A 21,878-nucleotide genomic window follows, 5' to 3' on the forward strand; every position below is an offset into this window, starting at 1 on the left:
ATTCCAAATAATGGGCTGCATCCTCCGTTTTTTCTTTTAGGAGAATTATCTAAATCTTGGTCCAGGGAAAACAAAGATCAGCAACAAATTCTGTGAGCGGAGACTGAGAAACAAAGGTAGGAAAAGCCATGAAGATCGCAATTGGGAAGGCAGCCACTGCGTGATGAGACTTTTTGAACAAGAAAATATATTCTAGGTTCCCAATGGCTCAATGAGTTTATTCAGTGAGTGGCTGAACCATGTAGATCAGTAAGATCCCAGGTTTGATCCCCAATCTGTGGCAAATCAGTTGATCTCAGGCAGGGTAGAGATGGACCTACTACAATTGGTATAATTTTCCCTGTGTGTGTGTCTATTCTCCAATGATTACTCCAGGTTATGGCAATTGTAGGGCCTTGAACATTCCTTAACAATAATCTGTCTATTCGTTAGCTGAATAAGTTCTATATGACTGAAGGCACTTGTTTCCATTGGACTATGAGACACATATAGTAGGAATCCTTGAGCCTAAATAATAAACAATTACCGTTGAATGATCACTAAAACAGGTAGTGTTTTTCTTTCAACTGATACTCTATTCAATTACATGATATTTGGTAGATGGACTGAGACACTGAAATTTTTGTTTGCTACATTAAATATTTTGTCTTCTGTAGAAACCCTTTCAACAAAATTCCACTCAATTCACTTCAATAATTGCCCATTCTTACACAGTTTGAAGGCAAAGGCATCTTAGTTATCAAGCAAGTCAGACGTTGAAGATATGCACTACACATATTTACATAACGTGGAACATTGTAATGGTCAAGAGGGACTGGCTATGGAAAGATGGAGTTGTGGCACCTCCAAATCCTTGGAGAGAGAGGAGGAAGTTGGGTATGTAAGGCAAAACCCTGAAGGAAGAGAAAGGCCAAGTAACGTTACGCTGTGACAAAAACAACATCAATATGCATTTATATAGTGCCTTTAATGTAGTAAAACATCCCAAGGCTCTTCACAGGAGCAATGATCAAACAAAATTCGGCACAGAGCCACATAAGAAGATATTAGGACAGGTGACCAAAAGCTTGGTCAAAGAGGTAGGTTTTAAGGAGTGACTTAAAGGAGGAGAGAGGCAGAGAGATTTAGGTACCCAACTGCAGTTTATTAATAAACACACACTTTTCCACCCTGTACCACACAGCCTTTCTTTGGTTGGAAGTTTTGGTCAATCCAATGGGCAACAGGAGGATGGGCATGGGAACATAGTCAAAAATCTATTAATAGTTCATGATTGTATTCTACCTCTGTGCCATGCCCTCCATCTTGGAACTAACTAATCCAATAAAGGAGCTGTGGCTATGCATTCCCGATACCTGCTATCTGACCCGCACTTTCCTGGTGGCACACCATACGTGAACAGCAGTGTAGTCTCCTGACCAAGCGGCACCCATCAGTACCAGCAACTTGAGCACAACAGAATGTTTTTATCAGTTCACCTCCTTCCATTTTGAAGCTTCTTTTTTGTAATTTCAGCCTCAGCTTGGCTTAGTAGTGGCACCCATACCTCCAAATCAGATGGCCATGCATTCAAGCCCCAATCCAGGACCACTGCACGTGAGCTAGGCTGACATTTCAATGCAGTACTGAGGGAATCCGGTCATTGGAGGTACCAAACTTTTTAACGAGATGATGAACTTTAGACCCTGTCTCCCTATTCAGGTGGTCATAAAAGATCCTGAGGCACTATTCAAAGAAGAGCAGGAGGGCTCTCCAAGTGCCCTGGCCAATATTTATCCCTCAAATCAATATCACTAAAACAGATTATCTGGTCATTTATCTCATTTCTGTTTGTGGGATCTTGCTGTGCATACATTGGAAGCCACATTTGCCGATGTAACAGTGATTATGCTTCAAAAGTACTTCATTGGTTGTGAAGCATTTTGGACATCCCGAGGACGTGAAAGATGTTATATATTTGCAAGTTCTTTCTTAATTGTCAGTTCCATGGGTGACCTAATCTGATTCCATTTGCATCTGACCTTTTCCCTTCTTTTAACCCCTCCCCCCAATTCAGCATTAGCATCTAATGCCCCATTTATACTATTGTTCAGAAACCAGAAACTTCTGCTGCAAAGGCAGAATAATTGATTCAGACTCTTCCTGATGTAGTCCAAAGCAGTATCTGGCAAGCTTCCATTCCCTAATGGTCTGCCATCAGTTATTCCAGAATAGCTCATACCTCAATGCAATATAACCATGGTATAAGAATCCAGGAAACAGTTTTATCCAATTCAACCAAACTAGCTGGTAAAATGAGCTATAGATCCAAACTTCAAATGTGTCAGTCATCATTCTCAAGCAAGCCAGATCAGGATTGACACAAACTCATTAAATTAGGGCAACATCTGGTGCTCTTAGCCATTCCAAACTAAAACTGTAGCTCCCCATTCAAACTCAGTTCACTTGAATCTTATCCTAATTTTTTATTTGAACAGATTAAGCCCCATTTTTATCCTCTTTTGCTCCCTTGCTTCAGTATTATGCTTCAGGCAGGAGGGTTGAATGATCTGGGCCCAGATTTCGCTACGGTGACCATCACTGTTTGAAATAAAAGTATGTATATATACATATTTATATATATATATATATATATATATATATATACATACACACACCCTTATATAATGCAAACCCTGTTATGGCAGAAAGGAACTGCCACCAAAAGACAGTGGTGATAGTTCAGTGGTTTGCCACTAGTAGAAGGTCACCAAATACATCCTCAAAAACTTTGCTGCAATCTCAAAAATTTAGGTAATGATTGCTGTGTCTCTGTCCTTGGTGCTATGTCAGGAATAACTCTTAAATTTGCATTATGGGCTGGTCAGTAGCACTGAAACAGACAAATAGTCTTGGTTGTTACCAGAGCAGTAACATCTGGTTCTTTACGGAGACGTCAAACCTCAAAATCAAAGGGCTCTTATTCTGCTGCCATCCTGGATTCTCCAAATCAAACCATTTGTTTATCACTACGACCTGCCATCTAAGTTAGGCCGCTCACAATATTTGGGCACAATGAACAGGCAATCTTGAGGTCCTTCACAAAAAAAACAACCTTTATCTGTATTTAAGTTACAAATTGCATTGCTTGTATTTAGTTTCCATATAAGAGGTATGACACCACTAAAAAAGTTACTTTTAATAATACTAAATATGGGGAAATAGCATGACAATTTTAATGTTCATGAGCTAACCTTTCTGTGTGATTTGTTTTCCTTAAAAACCATCATGATTCTCCTTATAATGCACACATTCTATAAATTGTTCCTCCCACTTGTTTTTGAAAATCAGGCAAAAATTGCCTGAAAGGTGGGCTTTGTTACCAAGATATTAATATTTATATTGAATTACTCCCAAATCACATATACATTGCCACAAGTAACTCTCCATGTATGGTTAGGTTTAACATCAAGAGTGAAATAATGCAAGTCCACAGATGGAGTCAGTGTACACCCATGGGGTGTGGACTCATTCTTTCGAAGCTGTAAAGTGCAGCTACACAGGGAGAAGCTATACATCCAAATAACGATGCTTGTGGGATGTCAAGGCTTTATCTGTTACAGTCTGGATGCAGAGATTGATTCCTGAATCTCTTGTAGTATCATTTCCACATGTACACAAGGTCATTTGAACTGAAGCTTTTTGCACAATGTAGACTTTTGTCTAGTGTTGTTTATTGCACATATATTTCAACCGAGGTTTGAAAGTTCTGTACATGTGTCTTTATTAAGTGATCTCCCACCGGTCTCAATTCTAGGGTTACGGCTTATGCATTGGCTAATAGAATTTATGCAAATCCATGCTCGCTGTCACCAGAAATACTATGATCTCTTGTGAAAAGGGGTTACAAATGGAATGGGTTGTGCTTCTCTCAGCCCAACTTCATTCCACAGACTGAGTCAATAGCATAAAGTAATATTGCTCATACAGCTCTCAGCGCTGAGAAAGCAGTCAGGGGGAAAATGTCATGCTGGTGCATTAAAAATACTATTCTGAGCCTATGCTAGAAGTGTAGAGATGAGAGGCAGTTCACACAAGCTGTTGAGGAGATGCTGCTGATAATAGAGGTGGTGCAGAAAACCAGTAATGGCCACTCACCTATGCTGTGGCTGTATCACTAGACAGTTGAAAGAAAGAAAGACTTGCATTAATAGTGTGCCTTTCACAACCTCAGGATGTTCCAAAGCGCTTGACAGCCAATTAAATCCTTTTTTTTGTGAAGTGTAGTCACTGTTGTAATGTAGGAAACGCGGCAGCCAATTTGCGCACAGCAAGGTCCCACAAACAGCAATGTGATAATGATCAGATAATCTGTTTTTTTTAAGTGTTAGTTGAGGGATAAATATTGGCCAGGATATCGGGGAGAACGCCCTTGCTTTTCTTCAAAATAGTGCCATAGGATCGTCTATGTCCACCTGAGAGGGCAGACGGCCTCAGTTTAACGTCTCATCCAAAAGACTTGGTGCATGAAAAGAAACATAACCTTTACTTGGAACTCCAATCTGGTTATGGACCTTTGAGAACCTGCCTCTTGAAATCAGGCACTATTGAAATCAGACCAAAACGGAAAATTTTTATGGTTCCCAATTTTATTGTACGGTAGAAGCAACTTAATGTAGCTCCCTTTCAGGAATTCTAACTGAAGACAGCCGTTTTGTGGGGTTTCCTTAAGCTCTGTTTTGTAAATAGCAATCAGTAAATTAAAACCGATACATACATTGACTTCTTATATTTATTGAGCATTAGCAGATCGCCCATGGCATTGCTCATAGTGACTTGGAGGATGCATTATTTTCTGAGACAGGAACACTGTACCATGTAACGAGCAATGTATTATTCTGCTGCTGAAATGTAGGTGTCTGTTAAATTGAAGTGCAGGTATGTGTCCCTTTAAGGCTATAAGATGTAATTGATTCTTGAAGTCAATAACTCTTGGCAGATGCTGAGTCAATTAGAGTTCAGACTAGCTTAGGATATTGGAACAGAAGGAGGACATTTGGCCCGTGCTGCCTGCTCTGTTAGCCATAACAGCTCTGTTATTTTAATCCCACATTTTTGCCTTTTTTTCCATATCCTTTAATTCCCAATGAGTATCTATTTCCCTTTGAACACCTCAATCACCTTCGCACCTCCAGCCACATGGAGCAGTGTATTCCACATTCCCACAGCCCTTTTGGGAAAAGTTCCCTCAGTTTGGATTTCAGCAGCTTAGCTCAAATTCTAAGATTATGTTCTCCTGGTTCTGGATTCCTCCATTACAAAGAAGAATCTTTCTCTATCTCCCCTTCTCTTTTTTTTAAATAAAGTCAGCCCTTAGATCAAAGAGTAGCTACTGACATTCATACTCCTGTGTCAATGAGACATTTTCTGTTAAGGAAACATCTCTGTTGGTTGCAAATGATTGTCTTTTTTTTGTGACACTAATTTGTCAGGTAAAAAATTTCAACACCCAAATGTGACACCTGAAGTGTGACAGGCAAGGTGCTCGTCACATGCAAGGTTTTAGTGTATAAGTTAGCCGATCTTCCATGAGTTGGAGAATTCACTATATAAACAGGAGAGGTATTATGCCATGTCACACACAATGTATCAGGGCCACAGGCTTACTGTTTGAATAAGTCAAATTCCATTTTAATTACATGAGTATTTTTGATTTTTACTAGCATTTTGTGAATTCAATTCAATGACCATATCCTTTATTGATTATGAGATGTTCCTCTACCAGTGTATTTAATTTTTATCTCTTACCTTTTTCAAAGCCCAAAAAACGTGAAGATGTAGCAGATTGGAGGCAGGTCAATGTGGTTTCGTGGCAGATGGGAGGGGGAAAGGTTGCGATGTTTAGGAGTAGTTACAGGGGGTGCTGAGCTTTGGTAGCGTTGGGGAGTGGTTCTGGCATGTGCCAGCACTGTGTAGATGGAACCTGGGGTTCAGTAGCACTGTTGGTGTGGGTTTTAGGTTTAGGCTCATTGGGTGATTCTGGGAGAGGTGGGGGGTGGGTGATAAGGTTTGGCAACAATATAGCAATAATCCCAAGTTATTACAGCAATGTGGGGGGGGTGCGCATTGGGCAGAATGTACTGGTGTCTGTCAACAGTGGGGTAGGGCAGGGGGGTCCCAAGATATGACAGTACTACGAAGGAACTGAGGCAGAGGAGATCCTCAGATATGTCGGAACTAGGGGAAAGTGGAAGATCCCAGTGTCTGGTCACATTGGGGAGCAGAATAGTGGGGTATAGTATCACTGGAAGGGTCAGGATGTGGCTAAATTGAGGGGGAGGAGGTCATCTGGTCTGACAGCAGTGGGCAGAGGAGGGGCCTGGGCAGGTAGCATTGAGGAGTGGGGTCCCTGTGTGTGGCAGCACCTGGGGAGAAGTACTTGGGTCTTTTGATAGTTATTAGTCAAACTATCAATTTCAAGCCCAAGTTTTTGAGAGAGGCTGAGGCCTTCATGTAATTACATTAATAAAGCTACTCAAATACACAAAGGACAAGATTACAGACAAGTTTAATCATGTTGTTGCAAAATACTTTAATAATTTTTATTTTTAGGAACTATTTTTAGCCCATACCCTCGCCAGTCTGATGGCCAAATCTTACTTTAATTGGAATATTTCTTCTGACTGGTCTTTGAGAACTGCTTGTTTTCACAACTCCTCAGTAGTTTCCCATTGTTAGTTTGACCTGTTTTCCTTGCTTTTGATTTGTACGTCCCTGCCTCTTCAATTCTGATTTGCTGCTGTTTTACTTTTGAGCTGAATCGACAAAAGAGGGATGAAGAAAGAGCGACCAGGAGCGTCACATTTACAGGCATTGCATATCAGAAGCAAGGGTTTTAATATCTTAGCAACTAGATCTTACATGGCATTGTCCATGGTGAGTTGGAGGATGTGCTACTGTATAACAGTGGAAATATAATGCCAGTTAATCCACAATGTGCTGTTCTCAGTCACTCATTTATGGTGCCTGACTAAGGCAAATTCTGCTTTTATTACATGGCATTCTGCGACTTTTGAGATGAAAATGAACACGTTTGGCCATTTTTCTGTGAAAACTGTAAATGAGTGGCCTTCACTTTTACATGTTCCTTTACTTACATACAATTAATTTTTATTTCTTATCCTATTAAAAAGGTGAAGATATACAGGAAGAAAGTAGGCAACAGTGATAGATATGACGGTTTAGCAGTAATGGAGAGGGTACTTGGCGAAGTTGATAGTATTGAGGGTAGTTCTGGGCTGTGGCAGTACTGAAGAGAGGGAACGTGAGATTATGGTGGGACTGTGGAGTGAACTGTAGGGTTTGATATTCTGGACAATTCCTGGCAGCTGTGTGAAGGGGAGGGGGAGTGGGAAATTTCAGGATATGACTGCATTGTGATGAGGGGGGGTGAGGAGCTGTCAGCACTGGATGGAGAAGGTAGGGGGGATAATGACAGCATTGTGATGAGGGGCTGTCAGCACTGGATGGAGAAGGTGCTCAGATGCAGCAACAAAGCAGACTGCACCTGGGTCTGGAGTAGTGAGTTGAAGGGCAGGGGTCCAGTCACACTGGGTAGAGTTTTTAGGATCTAGAAGTAGCAGGGAGTGAGTTTGCACGGTCTGGAAGCATTTGGGGTAGGTACTGAGAGGGAAGGTTCTTGGGCATGGAAGCAAGGGGGGGGGCTCTAAATCTGGTAGCACTGGGGAAGCATCCTTGAGTCTTGTGACACTGAAGAAGGCGTCCAAAGGCCTTGCAGCAAATATGAGATGAGGGAGGAGTCCCAAGTTTTGGGAGCGATAGGAGAGAGTTCCTGTGGTATGGGGAATTGAGGTGGGTGCAGGAGTATGGCAGAATTGGAGGTGGGTTAGGTCCAGATTCAGAACAATATGCCGCAACCTGCCTGACCCAGACATTAACAAGTCCCAGCCGGGAAACAGGTTTTAAATGCACAATTCATTGTTATTATATTTGCCAACTGTTCAAATACAGTATTTAAAGTAGTTTCGCACTTAAAACAGGTTTCAGGTCAGAAGCTGCGCTCCCCGATAGCTGGAGCTGGATTGGGACGGTGGAGAGGGGGTGGGAAAAAAGTCGGATCAGCATCATGTGATACACTCACTCTTTTTTTCACTCAGTGTCTCGCCTTCTCTTGTATGTTTACTCCTTCCTCCATCTCTCTCCTCTTTGGCTTTTCTTTCCTTCTGCCTCTCTCTCAATTGAGCTACCTCTATCTCTGATCACTTCTGTTTTCCTCTTTCTGTTCTGCTCTTCTCCCTTCATCTTGCCTTTCTCTAGCCCTGGCCAGATCCCTCCCACTTCCTGAAAGCAGAAGAAAATAAAAGCCCAGCAATCCCAGAGATCAGGAAAGATCCAGCCAGGACCACAGGCTGGTGCTCCTGGAGAGCGGGAGAGCTTTGGAGTGGGAGGAATCTAGCCAGGCAGCAGGCTGGTGTGGGAGGGGGCAGCTCTTTCCTTTGAAAGAGCTCCAAAAAAAGATAAAAGAATTAAAAATAATGTTAAAAGCAGAAAAGATGCCAGGAGGGAGCTGGGTGAGGCAAGAGGCCCCAGTTCATCAGTAGGCCTCAGGCAGGTAGAGAATCACAGAATCATAGAAAGGTTACAGCACGGAAGGAGGCCATTCGGCCCATCGGGTCTCCACCGGCTCTATGCAAGAGCAATCCAGCTAGTCCCACTCCCCCGCCCTATCCCTATAATCCTGCAAATTTTTTCCTTTCACGTACTTATCCAGTTCCCTTTTGAAAGCCATGATTGAATCTGACTCCACCATCCCCACGGGTAGTGCATTCCAGGTCCTAACCAATTGCTTGTGTAAAAGTTTTTCCTCATGTCACCTTTGGTTCTTTTGCCAATCACCTTAAATCCATGTCCTCTGGTTCTTGACCCTTCTGCCAATGGGAACAGTTTCTCTCTATCTACTCTGTCTAGACCCTTCATGATTTTGAATACCTCTATCAAGTCTCCTCGCATCTATCTCTGTCCAAGGAGAACAACCCCAGCTTCTCCAGTTTATCCACGTAACTAAAATGCCTCATCCCTGGAATCATTCTAGTAAATCTCTTCTGCACCCTCTCTAAGGCCTTCACATCTTTCCTAAGTGCAGTGTTCAGAATTGGACACAATACTCCAGTTGTGGCCGAACCAGTGTTTTATAAAGGCTCATCATGACTTCCTTACTTTTGTACTCTATGCCTCTATTTAGAAAGCCCAGGATCCCATATGCTTTTTCAACCGCTTTCTCAACCTGCCCTGCCAATTTCAACGATTTGTGCACATATACCCCCAGATCTCTCTGTTCCTGCACCCCTTTTAGAGTTGCGCCCTCTAGCTTATATTGCCTCTCCTCATTCTTCCTACTGAAATGTAACACTTTGTATTTTTCTGTGTTAAATTTCATCTGCCACGTGTCCGTCCATGCCACCAGCCTGTCTATATCCTCGTGAAGTCTATCACTACCCTCCTCACTGTTTACTACCCTTCCAAGTTTTGTGTCATCTGCAAATTTTAAAATTGTGCCCTATGCACCCAAGTCCAAGTCATTAATATATATCAAGAAAAGCAGCGGTCCCAGCACCGACCCCTGGGAAACACCACTGTACACCTCCCTCCAGTCCGAAAAATAACCATTCACCATTGCTCTCTGTTTCCTGTCCCTTAGCCAATTCTGTATCCATGTTGCTATTGCTCCCTTTATTCCATGGGCCGCAATCTTGATAAGCCTACCATGTGGCACTTTATCAAACGCCTTTTGAAATTCCATATACACCACTTCAACTGTATTGCCCTCATCTACCCTCTTTGTTACCTCATCAAAAGACTCCAGTAGGTTAGTTAGACATGATTTGCCTTTAACAAATCCGTGCTGGCTTTCCCTAATCAATCCACACTTCTCTAAGTGACTGTTAATTCTGTTCCGCATTATCGTTTCTAAAAGTATCGCCACCACCCTTTTTTGAACAAGGATGTAACATTTGCATTTTCCCTGGCACCACCTCCGTATCTACAGATGTTTGGAAGATTATGGCCAGTACCTCCGCAATTTCCACCCTTACTTCCCTCAGCAGCCTAGGATGCATCCCATCCAGATCGGGTGACTTATCTACTTTAAGTACAGCTAGCCTTTCAAGTACCTCTTCTTTATCAATGTTTAGCCCGTCCAGTATCTCAACTATATCTTCCTTTACTGACACTCTGGCAGCACCTTCTTCATTGGTAAAGACAGATGCAAAGTACTCATTTAGTACCTCAGCCATACCCTCTGCCTCCATGAGTAGATCTCCTTTATGGTCCCTAATCGGCCCTACACCTCCTCTTACTACGCGTTTACTGTTTACATGCTGTAGAAGACTTTTGGATTCCCTTTTATGTTGGCCGCCAGTCTATTCTCATACTCTCTCTTTGCCCCTCTTATCTGCTTTTTCACTTCCCCTCTGAACTTTCTATATTCTGCCTGGTTCTCACTTGTGTTATCAACCTGATATCTATCATATGCCCCTTTTTTCCATTTCATCTTACTCTCTGTCTCCTTTGTCATCCAGAGAGCTCTGGCTTTAGTTGCCCTACCTTTCTGCCTCGTGGGAATGTGCCTAGACTGTACCCGAATCATCTCCTCTTTAAAGGCCACGAATTGTTCAATTACAGTTTTGCCTGCCAATCTTTGATTCCAATTTACTCGGGCCAGGTCTGTTCCCATCCCATTGAAATTTCCCTCCTCCAATTGAGTATTTTTACTTTAGAGTGGTCCGTAGTAGCACATAGCCAACCAACTTGAGATGCAAGTCAGGAGAGGAAGAATTCAAAAGATAAGTACAGCCTACTCTTAATTTACAGTTGCCTAAATCAAATTAGCTGTTAACATTTTAAGCACCAAATTCCCAACTCTGTTGTGTTATTTATGTTGCTTAATTCAAATTATTGAATGATTTAATTTTTTATTACATTAAATAACTTCAAACAATCAGAAGTAGACCATACAAGTATAGAAAGGTATAATTTAATCGTGACAGGCTGACATAACAGAAATAGTGCAATAGTAATTAAGAGTGACTAAATTAGCGTATGCGTAAGCAAAACTTTTAATATATTACTAAGTTGCTCATAGTGTTGCCCACAGTCAGCTGAATCAAAATTTTAAAAAAATATACTCAAAATCGCGATGGGGTTGCGAGACAGAGTTCAGAGACTCGCTCCATAAAGATACCTGGTGGCCAGAGCCCATAAATACATTGTAACATGGCAAGTCATAATGTTAATGATGACAGAAAACATAAGAAATAGGAGCAGGAGTAGGCCATTCGGCCAGGAGAGCCGGGGCGGGGGGTGGTGGGTGGAGGGTGGAGGGTGGAAGTGTTAATTGTATCCATATGATTTATATCAATTAGTGAATTTGTGTTAATTGTATTCAGGTGGTGCAAATCAATTGGGTCCTCTCTTGTATCCATTTATGATGTGGAGATGCCGGTGATGGACTGGGGTTGACAATTGTAAACAATTTTACAACACCATTACAACTCCATTTATGTGAGAGCTTATCTAGGGTGTGGAGTGGGTAGTGTTGATCTCTATGAATAAAGGCTTGGAAGCAAATGAAGACCAGGCTCTAATATTCTACTCTTCACCACCCAGCTATCCAATTTATAATAACGTGGGGGGCCGGGCCGGGGGGGGGCCGGGGGCCGGGGGGGGGCCGGGGGGGGGGGTGCCGGGGGGGGGGGGGGGGGGTGCCGGGGGCGGGGCGGGGCGGGGCGGGGGCGGGGCGGGGCGGGGGCGGGGCGGGGGGGCGGGGGGGGGGGCCGGGGCGAAGGGAGCCAGGGGAGCTCAATTGACTTATTGCAAAAAGCTGCCAATGCTGATAGCAGGGGTGAGCAACAACCCATGGCCAATTCAGGAACACAACAGAAGCTTTGTGCTGCCTGGGAGGCTTGTTATGAGCCAGCCAGTTACTCTGAATGACATGCTTGCCCCCACAGCACCTTTTAACATGAAAAGATATGCGCCACGTGATTAATGACCGATGTCTCTAACGCACTTCTTAGAAGAGTTCTCCATTGCGGTGCCAGATGCATCTGCAGGCACATTTTGATGACCTGATACAAAAACAGAGTCGTCAGCAAATAAACTAATGTGGTTAGCAAATTGAAACTAAGGTTGTCACCATATGAAAAATAGGCGGTTCAAGCATTTGGCTAGAGGAAATCTAATAATAACAACTCACACAGATGACCTACCAATTTACCAGCATGGAGTCTCAACAAAATGCGAACAATAACATTTGCTGCAGTAATTAGATTTTCCATTTTTCAAAGGCCCATTTCACTGCTTTGCACTATTTAGAGAAATTAATTGCATTCAAATAAAAGATGCAGCTACTGAATAACAGAACAGAGTTCAGAGTTCAATCAGATTGATTTTAAAAAAAGGTGTTTCCTGGGTGATGTAGAAAAAGAGGAAATTAAGTCCTCATTTTTTTTTGCTATACACCAGCTAATTATATCTGCCAAACACACTGCCTGGTGCTAGCTTATTAGAGCTATTTAAAGAAGCTATCCTCTTGTTCATTTTATCCTTACTTGTCACAAGATCAATTATGCCCAGTAATTTGTAAGCATGAAATTGGAAGTTTGTTTTAAGTTAAATGGCCACAACAAATACGTCTGTGAAAATACAAAGATCTTTTGAATGCCTTCTGGTGCTAAATTGGTATGTTGACTATGGAATAAATAACTGCTTTATGTCATTGTTATAATACACTGCTGTTTTATTTAAATGATTTATAACGGCAGCACAATATCTAACCACTATGGAAATTAATAAGCTACTTTAATATCAATGGGAAGCAGATGAGGCAAGAAGAAACACACGTGTGGAACTTAAATACATTCCAACTTGGATCACGAGTTGAAATGGTATATTTACTTCAAATTATCAGGAATAGGCCATGTAAGTACAGATAGGTATTATTTAAAGTATGACAGGAAAGCATGACAGAAATAGTACAATTTCCATGTTTAGTTTTTATAAGGATATAGCACCCTTTTACCTTGCCAGACGCAACCAAGAGGGTAAGTGGACAACTGCACCCGACCTATCAAGCAACATCTCGGAAGCATATGAAAATAGCCCATAGATAATGGGCCAGATTCTGTTGTGAGCGGCGAACAAACCTCACCTGCCGTTCGTTAGATTTGCACTTGCCCATCGATTTTCCATGGGGTTTTGCACAGCAAGTTGCTGTCAGCGGGAGATCCAAACAGGGTGGCGCCCTCTACAGGGCATCTGGGACCTGTGTGGACAGGGCAAGCAACTGTATATCTCCTAAACCAATCAGATTGAAAAATTGCCAATGAACAGCACAGTCTGAACCAGGAAGTGTAAGTTAGAATAGTGAATTCAATGTCATATCAGATACAGAAAGTGAAATAAAGAGAGGGAAAGAACAATTGGATTAAGAGACAGAGAAAAAAGGGACAGAAAGAATAAGTAAAAAAAAGTCAGTTGCATTTTTCTTTAAATCTACAACAATAATTAAAAGCTGAAGGAATGAGACTCCGCACTTGTAAAAGTTAATTTTCAGTGCCAGAGAGGTTGTTTGGCAGTAATTAAGATTTACCTCACCATTAAAAGGGTACTTAGACTAGAATGGGCAAGCCCTAACTTTTTGAGGCGAGTTTAGTCCATATCTACGACGTCAGTGCAGGAACTTTATGCCTTTCATTACATTTGAATGGGGAGCCAGTCAGCGAGATGCCGTTTTCGGAAAGCTTACAGAAGAGCACTGCATCGCGGACAGCAACTTCCGAATTTTCGTGTTTAACTGTGTATGTGCGCTCGCCAGAAATTGCTGTCTGATTTGCGCATAAATAACAGTGAGCGCTATTAGCCTCACTGTTATTTTCACAGCAAACCCTGGGCCAATCTCTCCCTCTGATTTGTCCATCTCCACATCAGTGAGAGCAGGAACTCAGCAGCATGGGGATCAGGCCTGCCCACCATTATTCCATGCCGTGTGCTGTGCGACACCCCTGAAAACAAGTTAAAACAGCACATAATAATGTCTTAAAGAAAAAAAAGCATGGTGCTTGGGTACATTCCTGGGATCACTGTAGCTAATTATAGGCTCAAACAGACAACCTACACAATGCTTGGATGTTTGATGACTTATACAGTGTTACTGCATTTGTGCTAACCATGACCTGCTCTGCTCCCGAGCATCGTTTGCCACTTTCTATCATTTTTGCACCGTGGTTAGTTTTATCAGTGATAAAATCTTTCATCTCGTCATACTTCCATAATCTTACTCATTTAAATGAGCATGTCTGGGAAATAAATAATAAATCAAATTAAACAGAAGTATTTGAAACCAGGATTATTGGCCACTTCTTGCCCTCCTCCATCGAGGATGTATTTTTCTACTCTTGCTCCCAATATATCTGTAGACAGGGATAGATTTAATGCTAATGTTTCAGTGTAAACCACAGTGCTTCTACACCAACCATTGAGCTCCTACAGTCTATAACTGCCAATTGCATCTTAGTGCTTAGGTTTACTGTTAAGCTGTAATGATTTCAACTTTTGGCTAAATATTTAGGTTGTTCTGTGGCAAGGCCCTAAATGCCCTGCTTGTTTGTGAGTACACACTATGTGAGTCATCATTGCTATTCCTAAACTATACAGCCTAAAAAAACTGCCTACTATTCCTTCCAGATGTTAATTTTCATTACTGAATCAGAATCCAGTGCACTATGCCCTGTATAGTGTACTTGGGCCAAGTTTACAATTAAGATTGAAATCGAATCCACCTCAGCACTGTCCATTTGCTCGGTCTTTTTGGACAATTGCACATGACAGCATAATCTACTTCACAGGAATATATTAAGTCCCACTACCATTTCTGTCCTACTTTGCAAACATATTTCTTAAAGTGTCACGTATAACAATCTTGAAATAGAAATAACTTGACTTACACAAGGCTTGTTGTGTCTGAGGTATAAAAAGAGAATTGGATTTTGGTATACAAGTATGGGTATATATATATATATATATATATATATATATTATAAAAATTACATAGAATTATATGTAATGTAATTCTTTGTAATTCTAATATGTTTCCATCCCATTGCACAGCCTCCTCTTTGACACAAAGGCTAATTTCCTTTTCACTACTTGTAGCAACATTAGAAACATGTTTCTAAAGAACATATTTACATCACTACAAATAGCAAATAGAGAAAAACTTACTCTATGTCTGTGAAAGGTTGTAGTCATATTGACACAATCATGTTGAAGCAAAACAATTTGAAATACGGATCGAGGCAAAAGCGACAACAGAATTTGGGTGTCAGCTCCCAATATTCTTGCAAGCGCACTGAAGCCAGGTGCTATGATATCTCCCCCCGGAGGTCAGGTCACATCAGTTTAAGTTCACACCAGGTGCAGTGTAACTCCGCTTATTGTAGAAGCACACTTTAAAAGTGTCCAGGCGTATAGTGAACCCCTGAGCACTTTGTAAATTTACTTTTTTTTAAAACGTTAAGAGAAAGCAGTTGCTTTATTTTGTACTCTCCTGACATTAAAGGTTAGCTCAGGATGTATAGCTCTGCACATGCAATATAACTACAGCTGAAAGCAGCAGTAGAACCTTGCCCCTTTGTTACACACTCATCTGATTAAATCTATATTTCACAAAAGTTAAACTGACAATTCTCAAAGCACCGTATTAGATTCTTACAGGTGTGCACATTCTTGTGATTATATTGTGTAAAATTAGGATGGTCATAACCAGTAACTTCATCTTCACGTGCAAAATGGAGTCAGAGTTCTTTGATTCTCTGATGATCTAACCCAACTACAAAATTCATATTGAGATTCAGCATTAGACCTTCCAGGTTAAATCTGAATCCCAACTACTGATGCTCTTTGCTGTTAATGGGTCATATTTTGAAATTCAAACAAGAGTTTTCAATAGATGTTAAGAATGCAGGCATGATTTTTTTTTAAATTGACACAGATAGGTACCAACATATGAACTTTCAACATGTTTGTCTGACATTCCTCTTTCAACTATGTTTGAGGAGACATTATTGGAAACAGGTAAATATCTCTGTTGAAGAGCAGATAGAGGAATTTTAACTTACTGGATTAAGCATTCATATGCTAAACTCCTCTCCTCGAAGATTGCATGTTATGGGGTCAGGGTGTACATAACTGTACCAGTCTGGGTGGGGTTGGATTACTGGGTTGTATGTCATTTTCCTGTCCTTTTCATATATTCGTGGCTATCCCACAGGTCCTTAAGTTTCTACAAAGAAACACAACTTATTTCATCATAAATTATTAAATGCATTTTCTTTAATTTTAAAACAGTTTTTCCCCCATGAAATCCTCTCGTATCAGCATACCATCTCCAGGGGAGAGGAGTGAGTGAAGGGCTTGCTTGGAGTACAGATTATTACATTTGCTCCTCATGACAATTCTGATTTTCTGCAAGCCACATTTGCCTTAGGCCAAAACAAACACCTCAAGACACTTTAACCAATGGCCCAGTTAAGGAAATCGATCAAGTCACTGGTAGATTTTAATAGAGTGTAGAACTCAAGTCTATATTCTCAAGGACATGAAGTGAACATCTTGACTGTCATACCAGTGAGTAACCAGTACCTTGGCTGATGTCTCCCCTGCTGGCCCAGGTGCATTGAGACCAATTGTAACACCCGTTTGTGAATGGTTCTCGCACACTGGCACCAGGTGAAGCCAGAGGGCTAAATGAGCCAAGTGCACTCAGTGTTCGTTATTGTCACTGTGTCACAATGGTGGTTTTCAAGCGCTTCTGGGTGGACTATCCACTGCAATGTTTTCCACACCTTCGAGGATCCCTAGCCACACTTCTGAAAGACAATGACAGCTACCCAAAAGGAACACAATTCTAGCCTCACGGAACACATTAAAAAAATAGTAAACAGCATCAGAAATAGCATTTTAGTAAGTTTACAAATACCAACAAGAGCTGGAAATGTGATGACAGTCACAGATTTCTGTTGGCCTATGTACACCCCTGGGTTCCCCTCTGCAGGCGGCTCCAAGGATTCCAGATTAAAAAGCTGCGGATTATAGGTGTGTGTGTTTTTGCTGAAATTAAATTGTCACATTTACCTTCCTGGGATTTGCCTGACTTCACAATCGCAGTTCTCACTATAGTGAAAAATCCTAGGGCTGAGTTTCTAATGGTTTTCAGTCAATCAGAGCCCTTCCCTATCCCCACTCAAAACCGAACTGAGTAACATTGACCAAAAAAGCATGTGTGTGATTGATGGGTTTGCAATGCAGCTGACTGCTCGGCAAGTGGCAACATCAAGGTGAAAAAAAAAATCCAGCTGTACATTTGCATCCTTTTATTCATCATCATCAGAATGAAAGCTATCAAACGTGCTATAATTTAATCTTAAGATAAATTGTACTGTATTAATAACCCCTGTGACAAACCATGACCTATATATCAGTAAATCATCTGAGTTGGTTCCCTTACACATATGCACGCTGCAAAAATGGCTATTTACCTTTACACTGATCACACTGTTCACTGGAAGCACTTACTAAAGATTCAGAATAGGAAAGGTTCAACACAAGTGCCTCGAGGCAGGGGCCATATATTCATATTTTTTTTAAATGAAGTGTGCCGAACACAGCCCTGTGCTGACTTTGGTATGATGTGGAGATGCCGGTGATGGACTGGGGTGGACAAATGTAAGGAATCTTACAACACCAGGTTATAGTCCAACAGTTTTATTTGAAAATCACAAGCTTTCGGAGGCTTTCTCCTTCGTCACCTGACGAAGAAGGAGAAAGCCTCCGAAAGCTTGTGATTTTCAAATAAAACTGTTGGACTATAACCTGGTGTTGTAAGATTCCTTACATCTGACTTTGCTTAGGGGCATCCTAGGAACAATCACATGATTGACAACTTGACTGGAATGTAAATACGGTATTGCATAATATTTTATGCCAGTATATTAATCAAAAACATTTATATGGAGACACACATGGCATGGGAGAATTTCCTTTCACTTATATCAGTCCTTTCTTTTTCCTAAACACAAGCAGCAGCAGAAGAGAATGTAAGGTCCATGCTGCTTTGAATAGGTGCAGTTCTTTTGCATTTTTCAAAAGGATCAATTAATTAACAAAATGGCAGAGCAGGTTTAATGGGCCAAATGGCCTGTTTCTATGTTTCAATTATTGTCATTTGCAAAAAGTGTTATATCATGCGGATAAATGTCATATGGTTGCCAATTAGCACTGCCTAAACTCATCCGATATATGAGATTCAAAGCCAGATTGCATTACTGAAAGAAGACTATTCTAACACGTGGGGTTACCCAACCCCCATTACTAATGAGAGCTTTAAGAACACTTTAGGTAAAAATCAATAACAGCACACTTGAGTATCAAGATCCTGGTCGACTCTAGTCTCGTCCTCAGTCTTTCCTGCTGTTTAAAATCTTATTTCTCTTTCTCCCCCTAGTTTTATACTCCCGATGGGTACAGTCCTGCCCTCTGATGCTTCACTTCAGTCACCATTTTGGACTTAGACTGAGTGTTGGCAGGCAATTTGTGAGGGTCTTCGCAACAAAGCCTGATCCCATCCTCATCTGATGTCCACTAGTCAATAGATGTCACTGGAGAGCAGTTTGGAACAGGAAGTGGCTGATTTTTCCTTCCTTAGCCCAGGGCAGCTAAGACCAATCATAGCACTCCTACTGCCATCCCAGCTGACATTAGTTAACTCAGCACAGACCAGAACTCAAACCTGGGACCTTCTGGCCTGTGTGACTTAACACATGCTGGTTTTACTAACTGCCCATCACAAGAACCCCATCTTTTAACACCTTAACTTGGCAGCACCTAATAACTACTGTCCAACTTACCCCACCTTCTCCTTTGTTCAAACCTTGATAATGTCCTGCACCATAAACAGTGGTTTCTCAATAAAAGAATTTGGCTTATGAATTCTAATTGAATCCAGCACAGGAGACAGCATGGACTGCATTATTACAGTTAAGGGCTATTCACATTTGTGGAACCTAGAATATGACTTGTAAAATATATTTCCATCACTTTAGAACTGCAATGTACTAGCACTTTTCAATGAAGAGGGTTTATAGGACTCCCTGGTCAAGAAAAAACAGTGCAATGCATTTCTTACAGATTTCATAACTATGGAGATGAAAATGCAATGATTTCAAATAATGTCTTAGTACTTTTTGTGTTTTTATGAGGCAGTAAATCACTTTCCCAATGGGCAAATTAGCTAAATTGCCATCAGCCTAATTTTACATAAGATCGTCTTCCCTCAGGAAGGCCTATCTGCAAGATACAATCTACGGAGCAATATTACATCAATTCAGTAGATAAGCCCTTCCACAGCATTTACTGATAATTGCTTCATTTTATCTTCTCTGTGCAATATTTAAGTGTTCATCGAAACCAGTCCACATGATTTCATCCAACTGTTGTTACAAGTAAAAGTGACAAGTAATGGAGAACAAAAGTTGAATGAAATAATTTCTCCTTTTATTATCATTTGCATCACATACAAACCATAAGCTACTTCAGTGGAACAAGTTTCAAGACAAGAACAAAGATTCCCCACCGGTCAAAATGTCAATTACTGAGAATAGGAAAAGTTGTGACTAACTAGTTTTGAATAGGAGATATAATTGGCCTGGAATTTGCTCTGAAAATAACAGCGAGGCTAACAGGACTCACCGTTATTTCAGGGCAAATGGAAGAGCAACTTCCACAAACACACATGCACAGTCAAATGCAGAAATCCGGAAGTTGCTGTACCAGATGCCCTGCTCCTCTGAAAGCTGCGCAGGAAGGGCATCTGGATGGCTGGCTCCCCATTCAAATGGCTACAATGGCGCGATGTTGCTGCACTGCCCAGCTGGAAACGTCCAGTTTTTTTTTTAAGTCTAACCAAAATTCTAATGGTGTGGTAAGTCTTAATGACTGCCAAACAACCTTTCCGGCACTGAAAGCTTACAAGACTACAAGTGTGGAGTCTCATTCCTTCAAAATTGAATTGTTTAAAAAAAATTAATTTTTACATTTTTTAAAATGTTTCTTTCTGTCTGTTTTATCTCTATGTTTTAATTCAATATTTCTTACCCTCTTTTTATTTCGCTTTCTATAAATGATTTTACATTGAATTTACTATTCCAACTTACACTTCCTGGTTCTGTGTCTGCGGGGCTTGTTAACAATGCTTCAATCTGATTGGTTAAGGGGATACACTGTTCCTTGCCCGCTCACACAGCTCACAGATGCCCAGTAGAGGATGCTGCACTTTTTCGGCTCCCCATTACAGGAAGTTTACGCCCAAAAGCCCGGGAATAGTTTGTGGGTAAATTTAAATCTAACAAGTTCGCCGTTCACTGCAAATTCCAGGCCATTAATATTGTGCTACTGAAAGGTTGATTATTCAAAATACACATCATACTATTGAACTACATGATTTTTTTTTAAACAACCACCATCTGCCCACTAAAGTATGTAACCTAAGCCCTCATGAATAAATGACCCAATGGGTAAAGACACCGTCCAATTACATATGGACCAGAAGGTGACAGATTCAATTACTGATCTGTCCCAAGTTAGTTAATTTCACCCAGGACAGCAGTTAGGCTGCTATAATTGCCCTCTCCACCAAGGCTAGACAGGAAGAGAGAAAAAAACAACCAGGATTCATATTCCTGACTGTTGTCTAATGACCTCTGCTATACAGAAAATCTGTATGTATGTGTGTGTGTGTGTGTGTGTGAGAAAGAAAGACAGATACAGAGAGAAAAAGCACAGAGACTTAAAGAGGTAGAAATCAAGCTCAGCTGCCACAGTTGTATCGCTTGTTGACACTAACTGTCCCAGCTCAAACATGTACAACAGTGATTATCACAGACCAAGAACAGGTGAGATTTTTTTAAGTCACTATGTTCTCATAGATCAATCACATTTTCTAAAACCAATGAGCAGCAGCTACCATGTTAATGATTACCAGGAACCAATAAGTGAATACAGCTGAAACAGGAAAATCCCTGTTCCTGTCTCTATTCGGCATGCCTTTACCAGCACTGGTCCAGAGTCTTGACAATCAAATACTCAACATGGTCACATGTTTACCAACAGCCAATGAAGTTACTGTGAAATGACACTAAAAGCACAATTTAAATGGCCAATGAGGTTGCGAAAGCATATTGCTAAACTTTGAAAGGTCACTTGATTATTACTGATCAATGAGATTGCTCAAAACAGGACTCACCATTTTTTAATCAATATATTCATGTGAAAATCATATTATATAGATTTAATCTTTAGCCTGCTAATAATGTGAAATGGCTTCTGATAAGTTCAGAGATACAGAATACACTCAGGTCTAAATTATTAGACATTCATTAGAATACACTAGATTTCCACTGGTGATTAATGTTGCAAAATGTACAATGACCATACAGACCTCTCACTGGTGTACATTAATCAATTTTGTGCCAGTTACCGTTTAATGTTGCGATTGTCTGGTGGTGTACCTATTCAACTACAATTTGGTGTCCAGAGTGATGTCATGTCATAAAGTATGAAATATTTTGTGCAGTGTGCTTCTATTTCTGGTAGAATTTGATTAACTAATGCAAAATCTATGCAACACCAACTTATATATTCAGCTACTTAACATATTTCTCGTTAATTCTTTGTTGTGACTGGCTTACAGCGTGTAGTATAAAAATCTTTAACTTGTTGATGGTAATACTTTGCTGTCAGAATGACAAACAGGGAGCCATTTGACC

At 40.9% G+C, this 21,878-nt stretch overlaps 2 protein-coding genes across 10 annotated transcripts in view; one reads left to right on the forward strand and one right to left on the reverse strand.

Annotated features, from left to right (window-relative positions):
• si:ch211-26b3.4 (connector enhancer of kinase suppressor of ras 2) overlaps positions 1 to 21,878 on the reverse strand; it is a 648,212-nt gene that overhangs the window by 588,124 nt on the left and 38,210 nt on the right. The gene's annotated exons all lie outside the window — the stretch shown is intronic.
• Positions 1 to 21,878, forward strand: part of hdx (highly divergent homeobox) — a 171,707-nt gene that overhangs the window by 230 nt on the left and 149,599 nt on the right. The window contains exon 2 of the mRNA XM_067996834.1: positions 41 to 116. The gene's annotated coding sequence lies outside the window, so the exon portion shown is untranslated. The remainder of the gene's footprint in view (positions 1 to 40; positions 117 to 21,878) is intronic.

This window comes from Heptranchias perlo, chromosome 15 (genome assembly GCF_035084215.1).
Source record: "Heptranchias perlo isolate sHepPer1 chromosome 15, sHepPer1.hap1, whole genome shotgun sequence".
NCBI classification, from domain to species: Eukaryota; Metazoa; Chordata; class Chondrichthyes; order Hexanchiformes; family Hexanchidae; genus Heptranchias; species Heptranchias perlo.